Source organism: Haliaeetus albicilla, chromosome 1 (assembly GCF_947461875.1).
Source record: "Haliaeetus albicilla chromosome 1, bHalAlb1.1, whole genome shotgun sequence".
Classification (NCBI taxonomy): Eukaryota; Metazoa; Chordata; class Aves; order Accipitriformes; family Accipitridae; genus Haliaeetus; species Haliaeetus albicilla.
In genome coordinates this window covers 30856485-30876900 of record NC_091483.1, presented here as the reverse complement: position 1 = coordinate 30876900, position 20416 = coordinate 30856485, and the positions used below count along the sequence as shown (strand labels likewise).

At 38.1% G+C, this 20416-nt stretch overlaps 1 long non-coding RNA gene across 1 annotated transcript; it reads right to left on the bottom strand.

Moving 5' to 3' along the window:
* Nucleotides 1-6299: 6299 nt before the first annotated feature.
* LOC138685194 (uncharacterized) lies at nt 6300-17352 on the bottom strand. Its single transcript, XR_011324476.1, has 3 exons — nt 17228-17352; nt 7160-7308; nt 6300-6512 (listed from the first exon to the last, which is right to left on the bottom strand). It is a non-coding gene; the product is annotated as an uncharacterized lncRNA (long non-coding RNA).
* Nucleotides 17353-20416: the final 3064 nt, after the last annotated feature.

Below are 20416 nucleotides of genomic sequence, written 5' to 3'. Positions count from 1 at the left end.
ATTTCACATGTTGCTGGCAAATTATAAAAATTAAAATCAAAAGTCATTCAGATTACCTTCCCCAGACCCTCCTAGAGAATTTGGCAAGCATTATTTTAAGTTTAAACACTTGTCAACAAACTACTATTTAGACAAGCCATTCATTTGCTGATAATGTTTTTTATATCAAACCAATATACAATTAGTGTATTCTTGATTCTTATACATTTCTTCTGACATTTTGTATTCCTGTAGATGCAAAAATACTTATTTCAAAGCAGTAAAAATTATTTTACTGTATTGTAAATCTATGCCAGCTTTCTTTTGTTTGTTGATTTTTCCAATCTCTGAATGGAGTGTGGTTGTTTTCACTGTTTTCTTTTGTTGCTTGTTCTTTCTTTTGCTTTTATAACCTTTTTATGTGAGGCATTTGTATTTGTCTTGGAATTATGTGTCTCTTTTTTGCTCTCTCTTATCTGTTCTGTGTAGTATTGCCTCCATTTGTTCTGTACTACATATTGGTTTTGTTTTTTCAGCTCACATATTCCACCTTCCTCCTAGACACTTCTTATCCTATTAAAAAAAAAAAAAAAAAAAGCCCTGTATTACATCAGTATACTATGGTATAAATTTTTTGTGATATGGTCAGTTACTCCATGGCGAGGTCTATAACTAAACCTCTTCTCCCTACCCTAATAAGTCCCTCTCTAGTGTACACAAAAGAACAGTGGCAACAGAAGTTCTAGGTTTAAGTCAGAGTGAGACTTCTTGCCAAATTGGAAATGAACTTCACAATACCACTCCTGCATCATAGGGTTTAAAGTAGGAGTTCATCTGTCCAAAAGACCTAAAATAATACTACTTCCTCTGTTGTGGAAAATGTTACTAGTTGTTTGCTGATTTTTTTTTTTTTTTAAATCTTTTTTTTTGGGGGGTGGGGGGAAGCAGTAGATACCATCATCAATACATTCTTAGTTTCCATCTTCTTTGTTGAATGGAAATTTTATAAATCTGATAGACGGGGAAAAATGTCAATATCAGAAAAGGTATATAGTGCCTTACTCAATAAAAATAGTAGTGTTTTAAGATGATGACTTTGTTTCTTGGTAATTGAACATGGCCAAGCAAAGATTTGTTCCTTAACTAGTAAAGGAAATCAAAATATCAAGCAGAACCCTAATGAGAAACATGCATTTAATTAAACTGCAAGTCTTCAGGGAAAGAGACCATTTTGTTCATGTTTGGAACTGTTCTTAGCTCAACTTGATCATGACCTAAGATCCTAGTTTGCTACTGCAACAGTTCCCACGATGTACTTGGTCATAAATGAAATATTTGCATGCATGTGCATGTAAGTGTCCCAAATCTGGAAGTGGGAAGAACAGAGGGCAGTGATAGCTATTTTTCTGTGTCTTTTGAACAAAATGAAATCTCATTCTGACTACCCAGTTTATCATTTAACTCCAGAGAGCTGAAGAAGTGTTAAACTCCTGCCCTGAATGTAATTGCAAGTGTGGACAAGCTTACAGGTGCATAAGTGAGGATACTTCAGGACATGGTTTAGTGGGCATGGTTAATGGTTGGACTTGAAGATCTTGAAGGCCTTTTCCAACTTAAATGATTCTATGATTCTATATAAATATGCATATATATATATATATACACACACACACTGCTTCATAGCTATGACAGATGACCACTCAGAATCAAACAGGACTTTTTAGTCCCCTTGTTAGCAATATACACTTTGGTATTGCTGCAGTGGGCTAGTTACTGATCCATGTTCACCTCCCAAATGAGTAGGAGAAGGGCATCTTGTTAATCTTCCCCTCTGACTGAGAGGCAGGGCTTCTTCCCCATCACTTTCTTTGAGTGTTAGACCACTACTGCAGCCTTCTTCACAGGGCTGTGGTCCTTTGCTGAAATCCCAGTAATTTCTTTAATCCAGTGTGTGGGTTTAGCATTGGATCTGCAGCTGTTTTGCACAAGAATGTCCAGCCAAAATACTGCCTCGCTGAACAGTACTTTCTCTCCTTATGAGGTTATTTCCTTTCTCTCCAAGCCACAGCACCTTTTTGTACCTGAAAGAATTTGCACCAAAGTCCTGCTTATGATCATGTTGCTGTGTTGCACCATGTCACCGCAGTTTTTGAAGGAAAGCATTCTGTACGCTAATGAGGAAAGATCTTTGAATTTATATTCTTCTGAAGAATTGGTAGTAAATTAAAGACAGATAGCTTAACCGATTCTTTACATAATTTAAAGAAAGAAAACATTCCCCTTCTCATAGCTTTGTTGTGAGTGTTTAACTCCACACTTCAAAGTTTATTGAGTTTTCTGAGCTATATTGAAAAATATGAATAATTGATATTTGAAATTATTACTATTTTTCAGGACTTTCCATAATCCAGAAAGAAATATATTCCATTTTTTATACAACACTTCTAAACCTGGTTTTGCTACGTAAAATGCATTTTAGAAGATTAAGCCAGAATGTCACCTTATCTAGTCTTCTGCAACCCTCTGACATGTGCTAATCTGAATTTATTCCTATGATCTCATGATTTTACTAGTCTATAAAAGCAAGTTATTATCACTGTACACATTTAGAATAATAGCACTTAGTCTTTAGGTAATGATTTACCATTTATTTTCCTCCACATTACACATGCTAATTCACGAGGTCTCATTGTGTGCAGTAGAACAGTGTTATTAAAAACCAATTTATAGGTGGTTAAACTTGGGCACACAGAGTTTGAGGGCTTTGCCAGCTGGCTGACAGCAAGTCAGCTTTAATGAAGGATAGGCTCAAACTGTCTTGATTTTCAGTCGCCTTACATATATTACCTCATCAATTGAATATAGTGCACTTGATTTTGAAGTCATGTTGCTAAACAAAACTCTCCCATGCTGGTGTGCGTGTGAAAAAAATCATGTCTTCTGGAAGTAGAAGGGTTTTTTTCCACTGTGGTGAAGGAAGTCAGGGCTTGGCTATGTGAGGCACTCGGCTGAATAATTGGAAAGTTTTACTCTGTTTTGCTGTGAGACTGTAATTTGTATTATAGATGTAACCCATTATATAGTACTCTCCAGTCTTGATGGTAGTGATTTTCCTCTCTTCTTACTTAAGGCAAATTATGTTTCACTAATCTCAGTCATGCTCCATTTAGAGTGTTGGTATACTGGTAAGTTGTGTTGGTTTGGCTTTTTTCAAAGGTCTCCCTGACATCTGCACACTGCACAATTTCCTAGGTCACTGAAATTTTCACATGGAAAAAAAAATCATTCAAAACTCATATATGCATAATACTTCAGAGCAACACTGGTGCTTACAATCTTACTGCAAGTCTTGATAACAGACTTCTGGTTAGCTAGTTAGGCTGTTGACAAGCAAGAACAGCTACAAGTAATGCTGTAGACCCTATGCAAATTCCTCCACTATTACCTGCCAATCCCACTTTGTTCACTAAGTCTCAAAACCAACAGCTCTAAAGCAATAATTGAAAACAGCTATTGCTTATGTGGAGCTTTTATGTACACCCAGTTATCTGAGTACCAGCGTCATAGCTCTTTTGTACCCAAGATCTACTGGAGTAAACCTGGGCAGGCACATGTGAAATTGAGACAGGTGGTGGGAAAATACTGCATTTATGGTATGATATATCTCACATGTCTCTGCAGACTGCATTTTCTCCTCAATTACCATTTCCCCTGCCAATATCCACTACTAAAAGTGAGAATTATGGGTGAGAGAAAAGAAAGAATTAGAGTGTATTCCTATCTGCTGAATTTGTTTCCCAAGCAACTTTGCTGCAGCTAAAGCAATTGTAAATTAAACTTGTTCTTTGCTCTGCTATAAAGAGGAAAATGGATTAATCTGAGCTTTCTAAGGACAGCATTTGACCACTAGCTGTATTGATCTAACTACATACTGAGTTTACTCAAGGAAAAAATATTTGTCAAGTGGACTATTATTTTGGTACAATTGTAAAACACGCATTAAAGGATTATATCCAACAGATTTCTTCTTTTATATATATATAAAAACCATATAGAATTGCAGGATGAGGTGGAAGTTTTAGCTCAAATCTTCCAGAAAGCATGACAGTTTTTAGCACAGTTGCTTAGGGAAAGAAGCACATTGCATTCTCTTCCTCTGAGGATGATGAATAATGCTTTCTGGCCATTGAATACAAACACTTCTGAGCTGGTTGTAAAGAGGATATACTAATCGCTTCTGTACTGTAGAATATTTGAGTGTCTGTTCTTGGACAATGTGCAGTTTGAAACAGCATTCACAAAACGCTGTCCAGGTTTCCTTGGTTCACTGTCCACAAGGCCTTTGAAGACAAAGGAAATGCTTTATTCATTTTAATAATTTTTCAATAAGCTATTTTATGGTCACTTCCCCAATACCTGTGATTTGCCCTAGGTGACCTGAACTACCCTCAACCAAAAATCTAGTTCTTGCTGCAGTAGCTATTATGTAAGGGAAGCAGATAACATTTACATTCCCCTGGGTCAGTGAATGCCAGCTCAGGTCTGCCTCACTTAGAGCTGGCGCTGCCATCAAGGCCTCTTCAGAAATTCTGTTTTCATCTGCCCGAAAATTACTTGGAATTTGACAGCAGGTTATGCATCTTAATCGTTCAAGGCTACTTAAGAAAGTATTTCTGTAGAAAGAGCTTAGGAAGTTGGCATTCCATCTTTGCTTGGAGATATTCTCCTTGTTCATTTGGCTGTGTGATCCTAGGATGCTTTTTCCTAAGACCTCCGAGTTAAGAAAAATATATTTATACTAGACCTCTCTTGTGACTTGCACATTTCTACCAGCAAACTCGATGCTTGTAGAAGGCATTATGTATGGCACTTTACTCTTGCCTTTGGAGAATATTGTCTTTGCTGCTTACCTTATTTTGTTGCCAGGAGTCTTATACTCATTTCCTGTGTCACTTATAGCCTCCCTTTTTCTTAGCTCAGTCATTAACCATAATTTCTGAATTAACTTTCAGTCAGAATCAGAGTTGTATGTCAATTTAACTTCTGAATATGTTATCATGTTCATGTTGTGTTGCTCCTTCCACATAACAAAATCAAAACATGAATTTTTTATTAATATCTCTTATGCAAGATCCACTTTTTTCTACTTCATTTGCACCCCACCATGGTTATGCATTTCTGTATTACATTTTTTTATGTTCATTGATTTTAAGAATCATTTCACAGAATACTGTTTTTGGATGAAGGTAAGTGGGAGACAAATATTGCATCTCTCCTCCTCTCATTGTTTGAATTAATTACTGACCTGCAGCTATCCATCTTTATCTTCAGTATTGTGACTCCAGTGAAGCACTCCTTTTTGTTTTGACCACCCCAGGGACTTACTATGGCATTTCTTTTTCTTCCTAGTGAGGATAGTTCAAGGGTATGACCATTCATTCAAGTTTCTGACAAAAGAATAACTATTGGAACAGACCTCAAACTGTTGTTGAATCCTTGAGAAAGTTAAAAGTTTGGAGTGGACAGTTTTGTATCCTGAAAATATGGGGGGGGGGGAGGGGGGGGGAGGGACACGGACTGAAGCCAGCAAGGAACTTATTGTGGCAGTTCTGCAGGAGTCAAACCTCTTCACTGATGTTGTAGGGGCTCTTGGCAATAAGTAAACCCCATGAAAAACATACGAACCATATTGGCCAACATCAGCTGGAATACACCATTTTTCATGAAAGAATTAGCTACTTAGCTGTTTTTCTCTACAGAAAGGAACTAAATTGTCATTTTCTTATAGTGCTTTCTCCACTTGTGTCTTTTCTCCCTGCCTCTTAATTAGTCTGTAGGCTGCAGGCATGTTAAGCAGAGTGAATCTTATGGGTTATCCTGTAAACCTAAATTCAGAGAGGTAAGGTCCTTCTGCTCTTCAGTTCATAATTCTTATAGTTCAATTCCTATAGTTAATTCACTTACCTGTTGTTCTGCCATCAGAGCACAGAGAAAGTAGGTCCATGAGCCTTATCTCTGCAGGTGCATTCTGCACCTTTTTTGGTGATACAGGGAAGAAACAAAGAATAATGGGAATTAAATTATGGCTGTGCAAGTCTGAAGGAAGTTTTGTATGCCCTCCACGTCACTAAATTAGTAGATAGCAATAACTGCAAAGGAGGTTGCTGAAGTTCTAATTGGTATTTCTACTACCATCTGTTGAGGTAGACAAAGTACATTATTTTCCTTCTGCTGACACATAAAGGTCATTTGCAAGAGCCACTGACTGAAGAAATAGTGCCATCACTAACGGAAAGAAGAAAGAGGCTGATACTTGGGCACATTTTTAATAGCTTTCCTCAAATTCCATAGGCATCTGCAATTTCATTACTTATTCTCAACTTCTGAATCTCCAGTAGCATTTATAAAGGCAGATAAGGATTTTCAAAAACAAAGCTTAAAGCAGAGTGGACACACTTGCAGATGCTGATTTCTCCGACAAAGTGCCATTTGAACTTTTCGGGCAAGTTTCAGTATTTGGTAGTAGCAAGACCCTGTAAAGAACAAAACACTAGTTAATGAGGTCTGTTTTTCATTTCTCTGTCTTTATATGGCACCCCATGGATCAAAATATTTTATATATTATTAAACATATAAAACTGACAGTAGTATTCAAGCTCAGTAATTATAAAACACCCACTTATCTCGACACAGCTCTAAGTCTGTAGCAGGATAAACACTTAAGAGAATGTTTCATCTTCACCAGAACAGACAATTTAATTTCAGTCTTGTATGATATATTTTCCTACCCATGGAGTACCAAGATGCTTTATAAAACAATCAAATAAATAGCAAAGTGAATATATGGACAAACAGAAGTTTGTATCATGCTCAGTAAAGCTAAATGGCTGTTTCACTCCAAAAAGTTGATGAAATTCTTCTTGCTTGGTGTTTCAATGAAAATGGAAAACTCATGAATTTTACTTCTGTTTGGTTGAATTCAAGCTATTCCTTCTTACTACAGCACACAATGGTTTGAATTTTTCGCACAGAGATTGAAACTTAATGATACAAGGAACAGAAATCAAAAGGCTAATAACTTGATAGCTGGCTATATTGCAATACAGTGCTAGAATTATTCACAGCAACTATTAAGTTAACAATTTATACATGCAATAAATGAAATCATAAAAGCCTTTACCACATTCACCAGTAGAAAAAAAGGACTGTATTTGAGGCATATTGTCCACCGTTATTTACTCTCAGCTCTTTCTTCAGAGACTTGGGGCTTCGTGTGTAAGTTTTAATTCCTTTAAAGCATAAGTGGATATTCACCTTCCATGTAATCAGCTGTAAAGAGAAGGGAAAAGGGAAGCATGGTACTTGAAGCAGTAAAAGTAGGAGTGCTGAGATACAGGTATGGTCATGAATCCTCATGCTTAGAGAAGAGACTGGTAGCAATAAAATACACTGGAAGGGATGCAAGACCAACCTCAGATGTATTCATGCAGATGTAGGTACTGTAAGTTGTAGGGAAGAGTTATAAACCAAGCAGATTTGCTAGACATTAATGTATTGCAGAATCATAGAATGGTTTGGGTTGGCAGGGACCTTAAAGATCATCTAGTTCCAACCCCCCCACCACGGGCAGGGGCACCTTCTGCTAGACCAGGTTGCTCAAAGCCCCATCCAACCTGGCCTTGAACACTTCCAGGGATGGGGCATCCCCAACTTCTCTGGACAACCTGTTCCAGTGCCTCACCACCCTCATAGTGAAGAACTTCTTCCTTACATCTAATCTTAATCTACCCTCTTTCAGTTTAAAGCCATTACCCCTCATCCTATCACTACATGGCCTTGTAAAAAGTCCCTCTCTGGCTTTCTTGTAGGTCCCCTTTAGGTACTGGAAGGCTGCTATAAGGTCTCCCCAGAGCCTTCTCTTCTCCAGGCTGAACAACCCCAACTCTCTCAGCCTGTCTTCATAGGGAAGGTGCTCCAGCCCCCTGATCATCTTCGTGGCAGCTACAAGTGCAGCTCTGCGAGTTGATCACTTGCAGATGGGCAGCACAGTGCGGTCTGTGGATTGTCTTATTGCTCTGGTGTGGATACTGCTATGAAACATGAAAAATACACAAGGCTATCTTCAAGATTTTACGAATGAGTTGGCATGAAAATCCTTGATTAAAAAAAATGTTTCTCTCAATGCACCATCCTCGGGGGGGGGGGGGGGGGGGCGGGAACATACTGATTGGTAAATTAACAGAAGAGCCAAACTTGGCATACTTACCACACAAATAGTTTTTACCAGTATTTTTTCAACACTCTTTCATCTGAAGGGACTTGCATCAGTTGAGAGCCTACTTCACAGTGACTTTCAGGTTCAGGTGGCACCCAAAATATGAACCTTGATTATTACTGAATTGTTGTATCTATGTAGCATGAAATGGCTTTTTTTGATACCTTGGTTAATCAGGGATCTAAGCCAAACCTTACATTAAAGATATTGAGTTTCATGTTGTTTTTCTTTGAAACCACACAAACCAGAACATTTTTTATTTCTTTGTGTTACAAAACCTGTCCTGGTTTCAGCTGGGATAGAGTTAATTTTCTTTCTAGTAGCCGGTATAGTGTTTTGTCTTGGATTCAGTATGAGAAGAATGTTGATAACACACTGATGTTTTCAGTTGTTGCTAAACAGTGTTTAGACCAAGTCAAGGATTTTCCAGCTTCTCATGCCCAGCCAGCCAGAAGGCTGGAGGGGCACAAGAAGTTGGGAGGGGACACAGCCAGGGCAGCTGACCCAAACTGGCCAAAGGGGTATTCCATACCATGTGACATCTTGTCTAGTATATAAACTGGGGTTTTTGGCTGGGGGGGGGGGGGGGTGGCAGAGCGCTGCTCGGGAACTGACTGGGCATCGGTCAGCAAGTGGTGAGCAATTGCTTTGTGCATCACTTGTTTTTGTATATTCCAATCCTATTATTATTATTGTCATTTTATTATTGTTATTATTATCTTTATTAGTTTCTTCTTTTCTGTTCTGTTAAACTGTTCTTATTTCAACCCACGAGTTTTACCTTTTTCCTTCTGATTCTTTCCCCAATCCCACTGGGCAAGGGGGGGAAGTGAGTGAGCGGCTGCGTGATGCTTAGTTGCTGGCCAGCATTAAACCACGACAAACCTTAGACTAGCTTCTCTGTTGGCCAGCCATATGCAGCGCACCATAGGAAAAAAAACAAACCAAAGGGAGTCTATTGCTGATTTGTATCTGTATTTCAAATATAGATTACTACTCTCCTTTTGAAATACAGCACACATTTGAAATAAGAAACACTGCTAATGCTATATTGCTTTATTTTGGCACTGACCTTAGTGTAACACCCCATATACTAGAGCTGTAGTGTCATCTGCACTGTCGTGTTTTCATTGCCGTTCAGTATCTGATGGGCAATTGTATAGCAGTGCTAAAACTGTGATGGAAAAACGATCTAAGCTTCATATAAAATTTCAAATGGTGTCACACTTCTGCATCTGAGGCTGGCTGAATTTTTGGTCATGTGCATTGTTTGTCTAGAAGTCATTGTGACCATTTTTACAAAGGTTTACTGGAAATGAATAAATACAAATTGACCCCATGGATTAAAGATTATAACTAATGGAAAATTATTAATAAAGTAATTTTATTAAGGAGCTTCTACCCACTCAGCACTATTTGAAGGATCTCTTCATATAATGGGCAAACTGCGTGTACTTTTAAAAACAGATAATAGGAAAAAGTTGGAGCCTTTGCAAGGAAACATAGTGTCTCCCCTGACAACTGAGAAATGTGCAGTCATACTCCTTAACACTGTGAAGTAGAATCACTTACTCTGCTTGTCACTATTTAAAATATTTTGAAAACTATTGCTGTTCACATACAGGATAAAGGTATGAAAATAAAGTACGTAATTATAAAACAGGATTTGATCTATACTGGCACCAGAAAAAGTACGCTGCTCCTAGGACAGGTCTTGTAAATTTATATAGCTTGCCTCTAAATTTCAAAATCGCAACTTGTGATTTTGGATGCCCAGCTAAAGTACACAGGGGTGGATACTGAAGCATCTTGTGTCTTTCACAATACCTACTCTGTTCTTCTGTAAAATCACTACTCATTTTGACATCTTAAATCCTACTGAGTCAATAAAAAACTATACACCACTGTCCAGTGCTATATATATATTTGTAACAACTTTCTCTCTTCCAGAAGTGTTTCCTTCCTATACAGAATTTCTAAGCTGTGCCAGCCTGATTTATGATTTTTATGATTTCTGCAAGTGCCTACAATGGCCTAAACTGTGGTCATATCACCTGTTTCTATTTCATGCTACATCATATATGAATGCAAACTGTTGTTTAAGGCAAACCAGAAATTGATTCATCCATTTTAGTAACTAAACCTGTATTATTTCTTTGGACAGTGTTTGCTGTCAGTATTGATAGTTTTCTAACAAAGTGTCAGTGTCCGCAGGTTGAGTTTCCCTAATGGGCATCAACTAGACAGCATTGCGTGGTAGGAGAAGCAAAACAGCAATTTCAAGTTGTAGGAATAAAATATGAGGTAAAACATGGTTATGCCAGTGATATACTGAGTGATACTGCTGACAGGATGTGCCATTTCTGAACCACTCTTGGGGAAAAAAAGCATTTTTTTTTTCTTTTTACACTACCTCCCGTGTTCATGGTAATACGAACTGCTCTGCAGGATAATTACTATAAAACCAGTTTCACTACATTAATTTTTAAAATGTTTATTGTTCATTTTTGAAATGAAGTATAAGTCTTAGATTACATCTCAGCCTTTCTGTAGTGGTATTTGGATCCTGGCATATAGCTTTTATAGCATTACCTTTGTATCTATTAATCAATGATGTATTTTTAAAAGCATTTAATACATTAATTCTTTATTTTTCATCGAGACCTCCTTCAGTAATTTCCTGGAGTGATAATTGTGTAAGCACCTCAGCAATAACGGTAACACTAAACAGTAATTAATACTGCATAAGAGGTCAGATTAGCTGGTATTATTCCTTCTTGTTTCTGTGTTTTCTAAATATTTTATGAGTTTCAACTTTGCAATGTTTCAATTAATCTGTCTCCAATATTCTATATTGCATTCTGTGTGAATCTGTACTTTTCTTCCAGGAAGTTCGGTGACTTTTAAGTAGGTAGGAAATATTATATTGTTTTCATCTGTTAAATTAAAGTACAGAGAAAAGTTTGTACTATTTTTTGGGGTTTTGGGGTTGGTGTTTTGGTTTGTTGTTTTTTTGTTTTTTTTTTTTTTTTTTTTAAATCCTGAAAATAAGATGAATCAGCATTTTTTTAATATATGGATTTAGGATGAAAAGTCCTGAATTACTGAAGGCAAGTACCACTCAGGCTTTTGTGACCCTTCCTGACATCCCTAGATTTATACATGGAGCTATCTTACCCTTGGCTTTTATGGAGCCTCATAATAAATGTGGTTTCTAATAACTGCAAGTATAGAAGTTAGAAGAAGGGAACTTTTGGTTGTCTTATCAAAGAAACAAAGCTGGTGGCAGACAAAATCTGTGCAAATGCAAGCCCTCACCTTCAATAATTAAATAGTGGGAATAGTTTGAAAACAGCTCCACAAAAAATAGGATTCCTGCACAGTTTCTACCTACTTGTACTTGTAATTTTGTTTAGGAAACTTGTTTCCAGTATTATATAGAAGTGACTTTTCAACATAGCTAGTACTGTAATTTTAAGTGTATCATTAGAATATAGGAGAAGACATACATATTTAAAGCTTCTAGCCAGTATAAGGGGACGTATGTCAATAGGAAATGAAAATGGATGCTAACTAGCAAACAGAGCAACAAAAAATATGCAACAAAAGCCAGGTAACTAATCTGGTATCACACACTCCTTTATTGTCTATACTAGTGTATTTAATTGCTGCCATTTATAAGTCAACGTTGAAGAATTAAAAATCTAATTGCATCTTCTTATTTCTACTAATGTTCTTTATAAAGGAGAGATACATTGTTAGTTTGTTACTGCACTATCGTCCCATCGTTCTTTCCTGTGGGTGAAAAGTACCACACCAATGGATTTGCACTGGCCAAAATAAGCTTTTCCAAAAAATTACAAACAATATAAGAATGATGAGGAAAAAGAAGGAAGCTAAGAACTAACTTTCTAACCTTTATCACCTCTTTTCATAATTCTTTTTTCAGTTCCCATGGATATAATGAAGAAAAAACCCTCGCAGAGGTTTCTTTTTTCTTTTTTTTTTTTATTACAGAAAGAAATCACATTGGTTCAAAATCAATACTTATCACTGCTGGATTCAAATGACCGATTTCTTGTAGTGAACTGTACATTCTCAATCATGAATCTAAGTGCCTCGCTGCCAGAAGTATGCACACGATGGGCACTGTGCAGCTTGACAGGAGTTGCATTTTAAGATTCGCAAATGACTGTGCACTTAAGAGAATAGGTGTCCTCTTGCAATTATTCTCCATGATTACAAAAGCACTGTCTACCAGGTAGAGACCAGAATCTTGCTTCTATGTGCTGGCTTGTTATTTCCATAGACTATTCATTCCTTGCCATTATATTAGCATGGGTTTAGGATTTAGCGGAGTCAGAGCAGAGTGCCACTTTAGTCTGATTTTTTGGTCTATGTCCTGTCAACTGGGTTAGAAAACAAGTGTATATTCTTTTTTGAAATGCTTGGCAGTATACACAGAGTATGACAGTCTCAAATTACTCCCTTTTAACTCATGACATTTTCATTAGTTTTTCATGCGTCCCATGATGTCACTGGGGAATATGTTTCGTTGAGTATGGTATCTCTTATCTAACTTTAAAATGGTTTTGTTTGGAGGTTGTATTTTTTTTCCCAAATTTATAGAATTAATAAAAAAAAAAACTGAGGTAACTTTTTAATGTTCTAATTAAGTTCTCTGAATACTCAGTTATATTTCAAAAAGTTGTATCCTGGTAAGGTTATTTCCTGTTAAATTCTCTAATGTTTTCTGTTATCTGTGAAGTAATTCTTACTATGTTGTTAAGGACAGCATAGAATATGTGTGATCTTCAGCTAGTATACACAGGTTTGCCTTTGTTAGCTTCAAAGAATGGTGTTACCTTACAGTAACTATAGATGTGCACTCGTGTCATACAAAATACTTTGCACTAAACTGCCACTGGCTCTGTAGAAGTTCAGGAAGTAGTACAAACACAAGGAAAAAAGTTGTTTTGCATACAGTGGTGAAAAAGATGTTATGTGAACCCCACAACAGCACTGGTGCACACTGCCTTGCAGGGAATGAAGTAAAGCTATCAAAATATTCAGACAAGTATTGACAACTGGCTGTGTAAACTGAGTGTTCCCTCTCTGCACTATAAGTAAAAAGTTATCACATACTGTTTCCTGACAGAAATTTGTGCTTCATCCCATACACATGATGCCACCTGCTGAACTACTTATTGTTTTTCCTGGATAGCTGGAAGGAATTGGGGGGAATGGAGCTCTTTAACTCATTTTTTTTTTCCTCTCAGATGTGTAGTGGGGTGTGTGTACATATATATGTGTACACATTTATATATATATTTATATATACATGCATACCTAATACATGACCAACTGAAATACCCATCATTACGGCAAGGAGCCAATGTTTCTTGTTGAAAGCAAATCATAAATCAAAGAATTTTATCACTTTGGATTATGCTATTTGCAGCATAGCATCCTGCATATTTTTAGCCCACCAACCCACAGAAGTATTTAACTGAGGTTTCTTTTCTCCCTGGCATTTTTGTCAATGTGAATGCAGTTCTGACTGACTTGTTTGTTCATGGTTGCAAATGAGATGATGTAAGAGAAAGGGAATGTAAAAGGCAAAAGCTAAAATAATGAGAAACAGCAGAAATCCTGAGTCTGTTATTAGTAGTCTGCAAACACCCTTGTTGAACATAATTATGGTAGTGAAGAGCTTTTTTGGTAGAGTTCGTAGGTCATAAGGTAATTACTGAGAAAACACAGTAAAAAAAAAAAAAAAGTTGACTTTTTTCACTTTTCTTATCTGTTTCTGGATTATGCTTATGCTTCCAGATGCTTTACACTTACAGGTCACATTGTGCATTTGCCAGAGCAATACAGCAGTGTCAAAATGTTGGTGGGCAGCATGTCTAGGGCAATGCATTGTATCCTCTTCCAGTGGGGTAGAATGCCAGGCACCCTTCATTAAGCTATTTACTCTTTGACACTTTGCTGTAGTGGGGACCTCAGAACTGGGCAACAGTGTAGACCTTGTGACAGGGTCCCTCAGATGGTGAAATAATTTCTTTTGATCTGCTCTCTTTGTGGTCTACTGTAGCCTTTTTTTGTGTTTCTCAAGCTTTTTTGCTGGAGTTTGTTTGGGTGGGTTTTTTGTTTGGGGTTTTTTGGGGGGGGGGGGCTGGTCAGAAAATAAACAGTACTTCTCCATTCTAAGCTAATAGCTTTGTAGAGAATGGTCAAAATTATTCTCTGATCTAGCATTATGCAATTCAAATACATAGTTAGACCGTTAAAGACCTGCAGCTAATGAGACAGTCTTGTTACTCTCTTTTCATGAGATCTAGGGTCAGCTCACTCAGGGGACTCCCTGTGCTGCATACTCAAGAGCCCAGGTTTTGTAGTACTCTACAACCTGTAGCACAGTCCTCTAAATAACAGCATCTATTAGCATGTTAATCTGACCCTACAGGCTCCCTACCGCTATTTCCTTGTACGTGTCTCCAGATGCTGTGACATTCTGTGCAATCACGCACCCTCCAATTGTACTACCTTCTGCACACTGTCTCCAGCAACTTGCAGTATCTTTTGTCCTTTGGCTTTCATTTTGTTGCACCTAGACCCATGCTTCATCTTTTATGTGTTTTTCACATATGTCACCCTAGGAACCTGACCATCCAATGCCCATTTCCCTCCTACTGCGCGGTCCCAGCTCCACTTCCCTCCTCCTCTGCCCCATGTCTGCAGGCAGGTGTGCAAGCCCTGGCTCTAACCCAGGTGCCCAGAAAGCGATGGCTCGTCTGGGGCCAGGCCAGCCTGGTGGCACTTGTTTTAGCGAGGGGAGTTGTGCAACTTAAGCCAACTTATCGCAGGAGAGCAGGTTGCTGTGCATCACTTCTGCCATGGTAACCACCCAGTGCAGGCTTCTGCACTTTGTGGTAAGTGTGAAGTAGCTGGTGAGTGTCAGCTTGACTCTTATTTAATACAGGTAAGAGATCAGGTGGTTAACAAGATGCAGCTGAGGAGTGGTAGGTCACTACTAGGTGGCTGCTAGTTTAACCCCAGCTGGCAACTAAGCACTGCTTGCCCTTCCCCTGTCCCAGTGGGATGGGGAGGAGAATCAGAAAAAAAGTAAAACTCGTGGGTTGAGATAAGAATGATTTAATAACTATAGTAAACTATAATACTAACACTAATAATAAAATAATACAATAATAATAATAATGAAAAGGCATATAACCCCCCCCAAAAAACAAACCCAAGAAAAGACAAGCGATGTGCAATGTAGTTGCCCCCCCCCAGCCAACTCCCCCGGGTTTATATAGTGAGCATGATGTTCTATGGTATGGAATATCCCTTTGGCTAGTTCGGGTCAGCTGTCCTGGCCATGCTCCCTCCCAGCTTCTTGTGCACCTGCTTGCTGGCAGAGCATGGGAAACTGAAAAATCCTTAACTTAGGATAAGCGCTACTTAGCAAGAACTAAAACATCAGTGTGTTATCAACCTTATTCTCACACTAAATCCAAAACACACTGTGCCAGCTACTAAGAAGACAATTAACTCTATCCTAGCCAAAACCAGGACACCTGTTCAGGCTGCCTTGTACAATCAGTGGCTCAAACAGCCAAGTCTGCTGAGGGCAGGAGGCATGCTGAACTGCACTGCTCATCCACTGCAGGAAAAAGCATTGTATGAGCAGTGACTGAACTGTACTGGTCTGCTGGGCTACTGCTCCTAAGTCTTGTCATTGGCCTGGTGGATGACCTTGACTAAATCTCTTAATCTGCATATACTTTGCTCTCCTTCTCTGTGAAATCTGGGTGATTCTATCAAATTGCTTCGAAAGCACTCTAAGATCTAATCATAAGTAGACAATATAAGAGTTAGGTCTTACTACTTCATCACTAATTTTCTTTCCTGTCAGTTGTTACATCTAACTTTGGGGCTCGCTTTCTTCTCTGTTACTTTGAAGTTAATTGCTTTACTGGTGTCTTGCATTTGTGTGGCTATAACTTTGGATGTCAATGCATACCCAGTATCTAAATGTAAATACATGGTTACTGACCTTACTTTTTAGAATAAACTTTCTTCAGTATATGTTGGCTGCTTAAGGACTTTTTATAAACTCTTTAGTTATTAAAGTTGCTAATTTTCACTATGAAATAGAGCAAGGAAACACAGAAATATTGAGTGTCTGCTTGAATTTTAAAATATGCCTACATTTTGTTTTCTTCTGAACTCTGTCCTGCAAGGTGATGAACAATCTTGTCCTGATGGTTTCAAAGGAACTGTTCATGTGTTTAAGTGTTAATGAGATAAATATGTGCTTTGTTGGATTGGCTTCTGCCGGACAAAGCCCATTAAAATTTAGATCTTTTGCTACATTAAGATGAAATTCATTTCATACTGAAGATAATGACTGAAGTCACCAGGGGCAATATTTTAACACTTGCAAAATGATACATTTAACATGTATCTATCCAACCTTTTGTAATATAGATGATATTGTGTCAGGGTGGGGTTTTTTTTTTTTGGTTGGGGTTTGGGTTTTTTTTTTTGGAAGAAGTGTTATAATCTGCAATTACCAAGGAACATGCCTAGGAATTTTTTTCCATAAACTGATATGAATCTAGACACCCACCTTATATGCCTAATTTTAGCCTAAAACTAGTTTTTACATCTCATGGAAAAATAGAGGTCTGTAGCACAACTGCTGACACATCCTTAAGTATAGCATTGCTACTAGGCGCTGCTATAATACAGTACATATTTCTTTGTGAAAGAACTGAAAGCTGCAATAATAAAGCTTAACTTTATGGTATCGAAATTCGCTGTGTTTATACCTCCAGGGAGAAAAACAATTAGAGAAAGACAATCTACCTAAATAGGCTGGGAAACTGAATTGCTCTGTCTATGCTTCATTACCCTCCCTCTTTCTCATCTCACACTTTCCACAAATAGCATGATTATGTTTACCTGACATCTTCATGCTTCCCTGCTGAGCAGGCTGAAGAAGCCTTGCAGCTGAGATCAGCAGCACTTTCTATGGGGAACGACTTACATTTTTTATTTAAAGGGTCCAATTCCTAAGTCGTTTCAGTGAGGAGCTTCAGAGTGTCCCTGAACTCAGGTAGGGAGCAGAATACATGAAATGCCAATGGGCATTTTTAAAAAGTTACCTTTGGCAACAACAAGTACTAGCTTGGCTGACATTACATTGATACATCCTTAGTTGCTTGATAAAAAGGTGTGGTCTGAGATACTAAACATAAACTTGGTGACCTTCATAACTGGTATGACAGTATGAAAGCCTGACAAATTTTTCTGGAAGGTGCCTCTGAGCACCAAAAAACCCAGCTCCTTAGAGTGGCACTGAAATAAAATGCCCTTTTACGGACAAAAGAGTTAACATGAAGGAAGAAGATTTGGCATAATGCGTGCAGTGAAAGTTACCAAATGGCTTTTCAGTGACTCCCTTGGAGAACTGAATCATAAATCCATAACAGCAAAAAGGGTTGAGAAATACACAGGCTGCCCTTATAAGGAACAAGTACTTTATTTTTCGACTTCTCAGGTAACGGAGAAGAATTCAGCACTTTCTTGTTCTCAGTTGCCAAGTTATAAATCTGAATAACTAAACTACAGATAATTGGACACAATTCCTCAAATTAGAAACCTATATTACATGTGAGAATTAATGACATTTCATTATGGATTACTGTCTACATTAATAAACTATGACTATATTAGTCTTAGCAGCAGCATACAAGCCTCTTTTTCTCGTAACCCCTGGGATCTTGCTCTAAATCTAGTTTTAATCTAATGCTGTTTGTGCTTCAAAATAAGTGAACTTGAATTCATCTGAATGTTAGTTTGAAGCACTCAACAGTACTCAGTCAAAACACTATCATGAAATATGTAGATACCTGTGTATCTACATGTAAACTTGGGATCTATATAATATAGGCTTACTATCAGTAGCCTAAAACCCTGCTACTACCTTTGGTTTCCTAACATTTGCAAAGACATTGGCTGGAACACGGATTTGCCATTTCTGCTTTTTTGCCTTTGCATCTTACAATGAACATGACCTGAACCTGCTCTTCAGGTGCCAAAAGCTTCTTCTGGTCTTAGAGTTCCGAATAACGAGAATTTAAGCTTTGTTCCACATTTTAAAGAATGTCATCAAATGGAGAGCCTGGCATTAATAGGCACCCTGGCTTTTCTGCCCTTTCACTTGTACTTTCTCTTGCTTGTTACAGTTAAAGGCACTTCACTAATACAATGACTAGACAGCTGTCCTGAACTTTCCTTAAAACATGGACTATGTTAAATTGAAATCTGCAGGGCTTCTTTTCAAATGAGCAAGCGATGTCATGGATCCCACCTTCACATTAGTGAAAAACCTAAGCCAGGCTAGTTCAGATCAGAATGATTAGCCTGGATGAAGGCAGGATTCCCTTTCTGACTGCCTCTGAACTCCCGCTCCATCATCTCTAAGCTAAAACCTCCTGCAAAGTTACAATAAGTTGCTAATCTTACTGGCCAACAAATCTGGATCTGTTTAGCAGTCCTGCATTAATCATTTTGTGTGTCACGTTGTTATTGGGAAAGTGTGCACAGATAGGCAGATACCTTACAAATTCATACCTCAAAGGACCCTGGAATTCATGTTCATGATTTGGTTTAGGATAAATGCTGCAGGACCTAGGCAACAATCATGGCCATCTTTGACCTCAGACAATAAAAATGACAGCGTGGTTCCACCCCCAAAAAGTCCTAACATAAGGCAAGATGTCTCAGCAAACCTGGAAATATCAGCAAGATAGTTACGATTCATTTCATGTGCAATGACCAAAGCCAGGCTATTGACCCCCTGCGTGTGTTACAGCAAGGAAGTGAAGGGTAGCTATGGCAATACAATAAACTAATGTGACACAACTTGATCTCATTCTGTAACAATACCTGGAGGTCTACATATTTTATATTACACCGATCTAGGCTCAGATACTTCAATCACTAATTCAAGTCAAGGATTTAACAGAAAAGAGTATTATTGCATTTTACATTTTAATACATTTGTATAAATGTGTAACTTATACAAATAGCATTTAATACAGTTCTGTAAACAATACAAAACAACGTAAGGGACCAGACTGTCAGCTGTTATTTGTATGTCTGTGGTGTCTCTATTCTTAGTGCTGCCATAAACACTAATAGCCGGTTATGGTTTCAAGGGGGTTTTGTGCCAGCTAGCATTACCTGGAATGCAGTGACTCTTTGGACTTGTGCCCCATCTCCTGTCCACATATTTTGCCTCCTAGTGCCAAGAAAGTATTGATAGGAGCCAGCACTGTCATTCAGACATTACCTTAGGTCTTGGAAACAAGCCATTTACACGATCTTGTTAGCCTTTCCTCTGCTTTGTTTCCAGTGCAGTGCAGGTTTGCCAATGCAGAGTGTGGTCTTACATTTTTTTGTCCTCTGGTGGAGGTTCTTTCAAAAGTTATCATGTTTCTATCATGGAATTTGACAGCGTTGAATTCTTCTTATGAAAATGAATGTTTAGAAATGCTCTGAAGTCAAAGACAGACTGCAGAGATCTTTGTTCATAAATGCAGTTAACTTGGAAGTGAGACTTAATGAATGTAGATCTTTCAACTAGGCATGGAGTCATCAGCTGAGGGTCTAGACCTTAAAGTGGGAGAGTGAGCACTATGCAGAGATACGACCTAGCTCCAAAAACAATGACCTCTAGAACTAGTAACCATACAGCCGACTTCATGGGGTGCTTTGCTGACCCAGTTAGTCCTGGCAGAAGGCAGCACTGATGTAACTTTGCTGTGTTTAGAAACCAAGCTGACACTTCTGTGTAGTGAAGTGCTCTGCCAAGTGGCTATATCAGGTCATTCAGAACTAGCTCAAAGATTTTTATGTTGCAGCACATTTCACAGTGCTAGGCCTAGCTGGAGAGTCCTTCCCAAAGGTGTGACTGTGTGCTAGACTAGGCATTGGTTACATGCACTGAATATTTCTTGGTTTTCTATTGCTACTAAAAAGAAATGAGAGGGGGAAAAAAAAAGGGAAAGCGTACCTTGCCAACCCTGTTGCCTGAGAAATAGCAATAAAAAAGTCCATTATTAATAACCCAATAAAAAACTCTTC